The sequence below is a fragment of the Crinia signifera genome, chromosome 11 (genome assembly GCF_055691185.1).
Source record: "Crinia signifera chromosome 11, ASM5569118v1, whole genome shotgun sequence".
Classification (NCBI taxonomy): domain Eukaryota; kingdom Metazoa; phylum Chordata; class Amphibia; order Anura; family Myobatrachidae; genus Crinia; species Crinia signifera.
Genome location: NC_139227.1, coordinates 85,745,876 through 85,755,727, shown reverse-complemented (window position 1 = coordinate 85,755,727; position 9,852 = coordinate 85,745,876). Strand labels below are relative to the sequence as shown.

General features: G+C 40.9%; 1 long non-coding RNA gene across 1 annotated transcript; it reads left to right on the top strand.

Moving 5' to 3' along the window:
- The first annotated feature begins 1,646 nt into the window (after positions 1–1,646).
- Positions 1,647–6,741, top strand: LOC146046288 (uncharacterized). The gene is made up of 3 exons (XR_014465838.1): positions 1,647–1,757; positions 4,016–4,126; positions 6,689–6,741. It is a non-coding gene; the product is annotated as an uncharacterized LOC146046288 (long non-coding RNA).
- Positions 6,742–9,852: the final 3,111 nt, after the last annotated feature.

The window sequence follows — 9,852 nt, the reverse complement described above, 5'->3', positions numbered from 1 at the left end:
TGTGCCTTATGTATTCAAGTACAGTATGCATAAGTTCAGCAGTTTTTCTTTGTCAATATTAAAGAAATCCATCAAATGGGAAAGGGTTAAGTACATGGGGCAGAGGGTTCCAAATTGGCACTGAGGGGCAGGTGGAAAATGCAGTTTAACGTTGATAAAAGTAATTTATTATGGGAACAAAAATGAACAAGCTACGTATAGGTTAAATGGAGTTATTATAGAGAATAATGTGTTCAGTTCTGAGCATCGCACCTTAAAAAGGACATAAATGAACTAGAACAGGTACAGAGAAGGGTGACTAAGCTAGTAAAAGGTCCCGAATCACTAGCATTCAATGACAGATTAACTAGGCTGAATATGTTTTTACTGGAGAAACGGAGGTGAGAGGTGATATGATTAGTATATTCAAATACAGAAGTGGGAATCATAAGGAACTGGGAGATGTAACAGGACTACTTAGGACACGCGGCATGTACTGAGGTTTGAGGAAAATAAATTCCATACTGAATTAAGAAGAGGATTCTTCACCATTAGAGCAGTAACATTATGGAACTCATTGCCGGTGGGGGTGGTTACAGCAACTACAGTTAATGAATTTAAATCAAAACTGGATACATTTTTGGCCACTAACGGAATCATATAGATATGACTTACTCAAGTCAAATAGGTTGAACTCGATGGACTAATGTATTTTTTCACACTTAATTACTATGGGGGTTATTTTGGTTTACTCTTTCAGACAAATTCCTTCTTAGATGGACAAAACCATGTGGGTGGGGCAGATGTTACTTGTGCAGAGAGAGTTAGATTTGGCTGGCATTTTACTTCAAAGTGAGCTCTATATTGCAGTGTAAAAATAAAGCAGTCCGTATTTTCCCTGCACAGAAACAAAATAACTCACCAAAATCTAATTCTCTCTGCACATTTTACATCTGCCCCTCTGCAGTGCACATGGTTTTGTCCATCTAAGAAGGAATTTGTCAGAATGAGTGAACCAAAATAACCCCCTATGTTACTATGACTATTCTTATGTGTCGATCTAGTGACTGTCAACTTAGACATTGTTGACCCAGGGACCAAATACCTCTTTTTTGTGCTTCACTACTTTGAAAGTCAAATAAATTATTTTTCTCCTTCTAATTCTTCTTCTTCACATTCTCTTTCTTCTCCTTCACCTCCTCCTTTTCCTCATTATCCTCCTTCTCCATCTCATCCTTCTCATTCATATCCTGTTTCTCAATCTCCTACTTCTCCTTCTCTTCCTTCTCCTTCTCCTACTCCTCTTTATCATTCTTCTGTTTCTCCTTCTTCTCCTTTTGCTTCTTCCCTTTCTTCCCCTTCTCCTTATCCTTCTCCTTTTCCTTATACTCCTTCCCATTACTCTCCTCTTTCTTCTTCTTCTCCTCCTCCTTATACTAATTTTCCTTCTTTTCCTTTTTATCCTTCTTCTTACTTCTCCTTCTTTTCCTTCTTCTCTTATTTTTCTTTTTCTTCTCCTCCTTCTTCACCTTCCTTCTGCTTCTTCCTCTCCCTTCTTTCTCCTTCCTCCTTCTCTCTTTTTTTTCATCCAATGTACTTGATTTTTTATTAATTTCTTATAATAAAACTTGTGTTACAGTATCTGCTCAAATGGCACATGGAACTGCGCAAAATTGCCTTGCCCTGGTACTTGCTCCGTTGAGGGTGGAGCTCACATCACAACTTTTGATCAGAGACAATTCAGTTTTCATGGGGAATGTACTTATATCCTAGCCCAGGTAAAAATCACAGCTATTCATTCAATGTATGTATTAAAAAGAACATTATGTCTGAAAATGACATGAGAATATAGGTACTGTATTTTGGGGCACACACACTTTGCATGACTACTCTTAAGCCCCGTATACATAAGGTGATGGGTGCCGGGAGGCTGAGGGGCAGATTTATTAAGCTTGGAGAAGAGATAAACTGGAGATAAAGCGAAGAAAAGGTAAAAGGAGATAAAGCACCAGCCAATCAGCTCCCAACTGTCTTTTTCAAACACAGCTGATTGGCTGGTGCTTTATCTACTTTTACTTTTTCTCCGCTTTATCTCCAGTTTATCTCATCTCCAAGATTAATAAATCTGCCCCAGTGTGACATGCTTAAGCAGGATCAGCACACATTGCAGTATACCTGCAATGCACAACACAATGTATGCTGAGCGATCTGTGCATCAGGGCTTTGCCTGTTGTGTATAGGCAAAGCCCCATGAACTAGCACTGTCTTTCCCTGTGGGCGATGGTGATGCGCTGGACCATGCATTGCCATCACCCGGGGCTATACACACAGAACGATCAGTGCTCCATTTCTAAGCTAGTCAGATTGCTTAGAAATGGGGTGCTAACTATTCCCCTTTAGGGATACATTTGCTGAAGCTTCCATGATAACAAAAGGTGATGTTGACCTCCTAGAAAATGATAGACAAAATCTGATTGGTAGCTACAGTATGGGGAACGTCACCTCTTTTGATTTTTAGAAACTTTAATAAATTTACTCCTTAGTGTTGTGTAGGCAAGAGGTTGTCTTTGTGTTGAGGATGCTTTTGGTAAATTCTCATTAGTGGATACATTTCATTACGTGTCACCTAGTTTACACTAAAGGGCACATCTACTCTGCCGTAAGCCGTAATTGTCATAACTATAACTATATATTTGCAGTGGCATTGGCCCCATAGCAAAAGTTTGTCAAGGCCTCTATGTATAACCATATAGTGCAAAAACAAATGTGACAAATGTAACAATAAAAGGTGTCACCATTTGTTTTTAAAAAGTAAATCTAAAGGTCACTTTTCTTCAAAGGATCTTTAATTAGAGAACAATCCCTAATAGCCTTATTTGATACTTTATAAAAATAAAACTCTTTTTGAAGTTTCTCATTAGGTAAGCCACAGGGAATAAACTTAGAAACCTTGTGTACTGATCCTCTCTCAGTGCCAACTAACAGTGGTGGAACTTGAGAGTTGTGGGTTCAGGTGCAAAAATATAATTTGGGCCCCCTCCGCCACCCAAACTCAAGTTCACAATATGCAACATGGCAGTGGATGACAGGAAGAGGCATCGGGGAGGCAAAGTGTGACAAGGAAAAACAGTGAGGGATAGGAAGAGGGTGACAGGGGCAGCAGTGGGCCAACTAGTCTTTATTGCACCTGCTGCACCAATGGCCTCTGTCAACAAAGAATTACTTTGCACTGGATTAATTCAATTTTATGTGTTTTTTTGTTGTGCTCCCCAACTTCTTAGTGCAGAGAATGAAGCTCTGATCAACCTGAATTTTGTGTAGTCCGTGATTGGTCCCAATTAAGCATAATTCCAAAATAACTTCCCCTTTTTTAATGTTAAAAGCTCCAAAAGCATAGCACACTATATGATTTTCATTATAGACATGCACATTAATGATATTATTAACATATTCAGTGTAAAAACTACATCGTTAACGATTCGCACTCCTGCGATCGTTAATGATAACCCCATTTTGTCTGAACATGCAGTCAAATCTGACAACATCATCAGTGACATGCATGTTATACAGGGGTCCCGGTTCGTCACTGAACTATATTGTTAATGACACTGTTCAGTGTTTTTCCGAGGATTGTTCAAGGCCACGTATCTTATTGGTACAGACCAATAAATTCAAGGCCACGTATCTTATTGGTACAGACCAATACACTCTGTTTATATTTTTATGTAGTAACAATAATATATATATGACAGTAACAACTATTAACTTCTTCCCCGAGCCAATAAAAAAATCTTATCCTGTGAAAACAATTGATAACTATTTTAGCATTGCTTAAAACACATATGCTGGAGATGCTAGATAGAAATTGATAATGATGACTGACTTACTGTATGCTTTTTCAATATTTATCTAGATCCTAGATTTTAAGTTGAATATTTATTGACCTATGTGTAATTTAACTTTTTGTATGTATGTTGGTGGTCTATTTTTAATATAAACACTAACATAACTTTATCAACCTTTTTATATCTGTCAGCTGGCTACAATACCCTTTTTCAGTATACAAGGAGAAATTATGTCATGCAACCACAACGAATTTGAGACTTGCCTAACAAAAGTAATACTGATCATTCGGGACTTGAATATAGTAAGTAACCAATATAATAAACCTAAAACCACAAAGGTGATCACATATAATAAGACTATTGATTAATCTGACTTGAAATTGTATAAGAGAGAGCTACATAAAAAAAAATCTAAAGTTCAATGTAATTCCTATTGATGATAGTGTCAGATATTTATTTTACTGTCCAGTTTTTGTTTACTGTTAATATAGTAATAGTCAGAGAGCTTTAGAGTTAATGCTGTCTCCCTTTCTATCTCTCCTCTGAGTTCCATTATTAGCTCATGAAATCTGATAGCCCTGTGTCCTAGGGATGGCCATCGATGGCGATACTACAACCAGCCATTGATAATATCAAACTATGTGATATATACATATATATATATAACCAATAATCTGAAGAGCGCTCGGTCACTAATTTATAGCGAGTGGTCAATCTTATAGATATTCCTTCGTGTGGTGCAGCCTTTCCTCCACGATAGAGGCTATCTCCAACCTCAGAGATTAGGGTACATGCGAAAAAAGGAATGGGAGGAGGCGCGCAAGTGAGTATAAAATATAACAATTTTTACTAGATCATAAAAGCTCACGTACACATAGGTTAAAATAAAACAGCATATTCGTCACCAGCGTCCAAAGAATTTCGGTACACCCGGTTTCTCCAGAGTCGGTATAAGAAGCTTTGTGATGCAGCGTGAATATCTGCTAGGCTTCACCGCAGGATCAGACCACCGGTTCACGTACGACAGGAACACCCTCAACGCGTTTCATCACGCTGGACTTCGTCAGGAGGCGTGACGAAACGCGTTGAGGGTGTTCCTGTCGTACGTGAACCGGTGGTCTGATCCTGCGGTGAAGCCTAGCAGATATTCACGCTGCATCACAAAGCTTCTTATACCGACCCTGGAGAAACCGGGTGTACCGAAATTCTTTGGACGCTGGTGACGAATATGCTGTTTTATTTGAACCTATGTGTACGTGAGCTTTTATGATCTAGTAAAAATTGTTATATTTTATACTCACTTGCGCGCCTCCTCCCATTCCTTTTTTCGCATATATATATATATATATATATATATATATATATATATATATATAACCATCATATGGTTATTATGGTCATCCATTTTCTTTGACTGACTGGCCCATGGGCCAATCACAATGTGGGGGCGGAGCTTCAGGGTTGTTAAGGGGCAGAGCTATGCTCCATGTCCGGCACCTTGGGGGGAAAAAAAAACATTGTTTCTGCTGTGCCATAGATATAGGGAAACCACCTGGTTCTGCCACATCAATGGCAAAAGTATTCAACATTGGCCATAAACCATCAATGATTTCAAATCATTGATAGTTGATGGCTATCCCTACTGCACAATATTCTGCTCACATTGTGACTGCCTGGTTCTGCTGATGCATAAGAGGACAGCTAATGATGTCAATGTGCTATGGGGTCCAATGACAGGTGGGGGTCCAGGGTACAGTAGGCCCTGTGCCACCCCCTTAATCTGGCTATGCTCATGCACACAGATCTAATAATATCAGCACTGCATAAATCTCGGAATCAGGCCTTTAAGTTCGTCAGGGATCAAATCCTTCAGAACTATGTATTTTGTACCACATCTTTCGTTCTTGTGATTGAAGTAGTATTGTTGGAGTAAATGTTCTGTCTATATGATAAATTTGTTGTAGTGGATAAGGATAGGAATGTTTTGAAATGGCATAAAAGGGCCTGAAATTTCTACCATTATGGGGTTTATTTACTAAAATGGGCATTCTATTGAAGATGGGATGTTGTCCATAGCGACTAATCAGAATCTACGTATTTATTAAGCACTTTCCAGAAGATAATAGATAAAGTCTGATTGGTTGCCCATAGCATCCGATCTTCCCATCTTCAATTGAACTCCCACCTGTGTGTATGTATATATATATATATATATATATATATATATATATATATATATATATATATATATATATATATATATATATGAGAACATTGGTGCGGCACTCGGGAAAAAATTCAATCCACTCAGAGGATGGTGCAACATTTCAGTGTATAATAACTGTTTTCAAGCAATCTCACATGTGCAACAAACAGACATAAATACCTGTAGTCTTGCCGCTTTCACGGGGCAACGCTGCCATCAGGGGAAGGCCATCCATCGGCGTTGCAGCGGCGCACATCCAATGACGTCCTCCCATCAGCGGGTCTATTTCCTCGGGTGCTGCATCTCCGTTGCTAAGCAGCAGTGACGCTACAAGGGAAAAATACAAAACATAATTAGAACATAAACGCTGTGCATGAAGAAGTGTATAAAACCTGTAAAAATACAAATGCAGCATGGTAACATAAAACTGGGCGTACAGCACTGCCTCATAACACTAAAAGCTGTTAGCTATAACTGAGTGACATTATATACAATGGGGGCGAGAACATATGCCCAATGGTACTATTAAGGAAAGCAGCTATATGAAATATATTCATTAAGAGTCTTAATAATAATAAATGATAAATGTGTATCGTTAATTTGTGCTATCAATTTATGCATTTAATTTTATGCCAAATTTGTTTCTTCTTCATTATAGAATATGATTATCAACAGCAATGGAGTTGTGACATTAAACTCTGAAGAAGTGACTTTACCTTATGAACAAGGTAAGATAAGGGCAGTTAATTTAAGTATTTTGCTTCTTATTTTGGGCCAGATGTACTAAGATTGAAAAGTGAAAAAAAGGAGAGTTATAAATCACCAGTCAATCAGCTCCTAACTACCATGTCACAGGCTGAGTTTGAAAAATTATGTGATGGGTAGGAGCTGATTAGTTGGTGATTTTTGGGACTCCATTTTATCACTTATTCTGGCTTATCACTTCTGGCCCTTTATCATAGACACAGCAGGCAGCTGGAAAAGTAATTCTATTGTATGTACGACTCAGTTCACTCTGGAACAGCCTAATTCACTGTTAGTTCTTGTGTTCTAAAGCTGTTCTAAAGTAGGTAAGGTAGGAAAAAAAATCATCCTATCCTCCCCTCCGGGACGCACTGTGAGCTCCAATATGTAGACTTTTCTCTTTGACACGTACCTGAAAGCCATGGGCTGCAGGAAGCTGTCATGATGGGTGTGACCAGGAGCAGGGCAGCCGAGAGGGGGGGGGGGGGGGCTGGTACAGTTTACTCAGGCCCAGGCCTGTCAGGGGGGCCCGGGTCCGGACACACACAGTTTTTTTTGTGTGGCGAGTGTGCTGGATCTGAGTGCGCCCGAGCTTAGTAATGGCGGCAGAGGGTCACAAACTTGGGCAGGCTGGGGGGACTTCTGAGCTCCATTCTGCTCTCTGGCTCCAGGGCCTGCTGAGATCCTGCCACATAACTCGGGAGTTTAACATGGCTCGGAAACATGAGGATACTTGAATATTTTGCGTCTGTAGTCGCTGGGTGCCGGGAGGAGCTGGGACAGAGAGAGGCCACCTTCCATGGGAGTACCGCCCAGCCTGCCTCGCCCTGCTCCTCACATTCCCATCACAGCCGCATGCAGGTGCCATGTTTCCAGCCCAGCAGTCCCAGACCTGGTTCTCCACCCATGTCCAGGTCACTGTGTTCCAAGGTGGAAGGTAGGTGGCTGGGTGCCCTGTGTCTGCTGCCTCCCTGCATGCTGCTTGGGCTGAGATTCAACTCTGGAAGTCAGCATGTAACCCCTGACAGAGCATGTACTTTAACTCCATGGTAACAAGCATGTTAACCCCTGGCAAAGCATGTAACCCATGGCTGAGCATGTAACTCCATGGCAAGGAGCATGTTAACCCGTGGCAGAGCATGTATCCCCTGGCAGAGCAGGTTAACCCCATGGCAATGAGCATGTTAACCCCTGACAGAGAATGTTATCCCCTGGCAGAGCATGTAATGCCGGGCAGAGCATGTAAACCCATGGCAACAAGCATGTTAACCCCTGGCAGAGCATGTTACCCCTGGCATCAAGCATGAAACCTATAGCAAAGAGCATTTACGTAAGCGGAACTTATGTGGCATAAATTGTGCGGTATTATATATATACAGTAATAGGCATTATAGTGTGTTGCATAATATGTAATGAGCATTATGGTGCTTGGAATAACCTGTAATGGGCATTATGGCATGTGGAAAAATATGTCATAGGTATTATGGTGTGTGGCATAACGTGTAATGGGCATTATGGCATGTAGTATAATATGTAATGGGTGTGTGACATGTGCATTATGGTATGTAGTATAATATGTAATGGATGTGTGAAGTGTAATAGGCATGTACATTTTTGGTGCGTGCCTTTGGTGCGCACTGTCCTTGTATACGCCTTAGAAGCATCAGCGTAACAACAGGTCCGCAGATCCAGTGACTGCTTGGAGGAAGCAGCTCTGTCCATGGGGGCACCAGGAAATTGTTTTTTACTGGGGCCCAGGATTTCTCTTGGTGGCCCTGACCAGGAGGTCCAAGAAGAAGCCTCAATCAGAGATTGCAGCTTGTTTTTGATCCTCTCATTCACAAGCACTTACTGTATCTACTGTATTACAACCCTTTTAAAGTGGTTTCTAAAAACAAATTGGCTAGAAACAGGAGGAGTCCTGGGGAAATGTATTTAGCATGTAGTTCTGAGGGATCTTTGAACAAGTGTGGAAAGTGAAATGCTGCTTTATACTAGGGATGTGCACCAGCCACTTTTAGTGTGTTGTGATACATGTTTTGGATCTGTATCTCTGGCAATGTTTTTGATCTGGATATGTTCCAAAACACCACCCTTCAGTGTTTCGTCTTTCTTGTTTTGGATCTGTATCTTTTTTGAGAAACACATAAACATCTCTGAAATTGCTGAATTTTTTTTTTTTTCTTCTTGCTCCTACGCTATTATTAAGCTCAATAACATTTCATTTCCACTCATTTCCAGTCTATCCTGAATACCTCACACCTTACAATGTTGTTTTTAGGCCAAAAGGTTGCACCAAGGCCACACAAGTGAGCGGGACAAACACATGGCCCATCTACTAGTGGAACTGCCGTGGCAGACAGGATGGCAGTTTGAAAAACTAGGCCCCAAAGAGCAAATAATGGCAGAAAATGAGGTGCAACATGGAATTGTCCTTAGGCCCTCCCACTCACCCTTATGTTACGTAAATAGGACATGCACACCTTAATAAACCAATCATTTCAGTGACAGGGTCTGCCACACGACTGTGCCTGAAATGATTGGTTTGTTTGCACCCCACAAAAAAAGAATCAATTAATCTCTCCATGTACCAACTGGCTCTACAGAGGCAAGATGTCGTCCTCATCCTCCGATTCCTCACCGCTTCGGTTCATACATCCTCGTCCTCACAGACTATCAATTTGTCCCCTCTGGAATCCACCATTACAGGTCCCTCTTTATTCTCTGGAGGCAATTGCTGGCATTCGTTGAAGAACTGATAATTCGTTTTGATGAACATCATCTTCTCCATATTTTGTGGAAGCAACCTCCTATGCTGCTTGCTGACCAGGTTCATGGCTGCACTAAAAACTCTTTTGGAGTACACACTGGAGGGGGGACAACTCAGGTAAAATAGAGCCAGTTTGTACAGGGGCCTCAAAACTGCCTTTTTTCCTGCCAGTACAGGTAAGTAACGGTGACAGCATTGACAGTGACAGTAGACATGTCAGCAATCTTTGGCAGGTCTTTCAATCTGGATCAGATGTCCAAACTTGCTCCTGCCTGCCCTGCATCACCGCCAGTGGGTCGGGTAGGAAA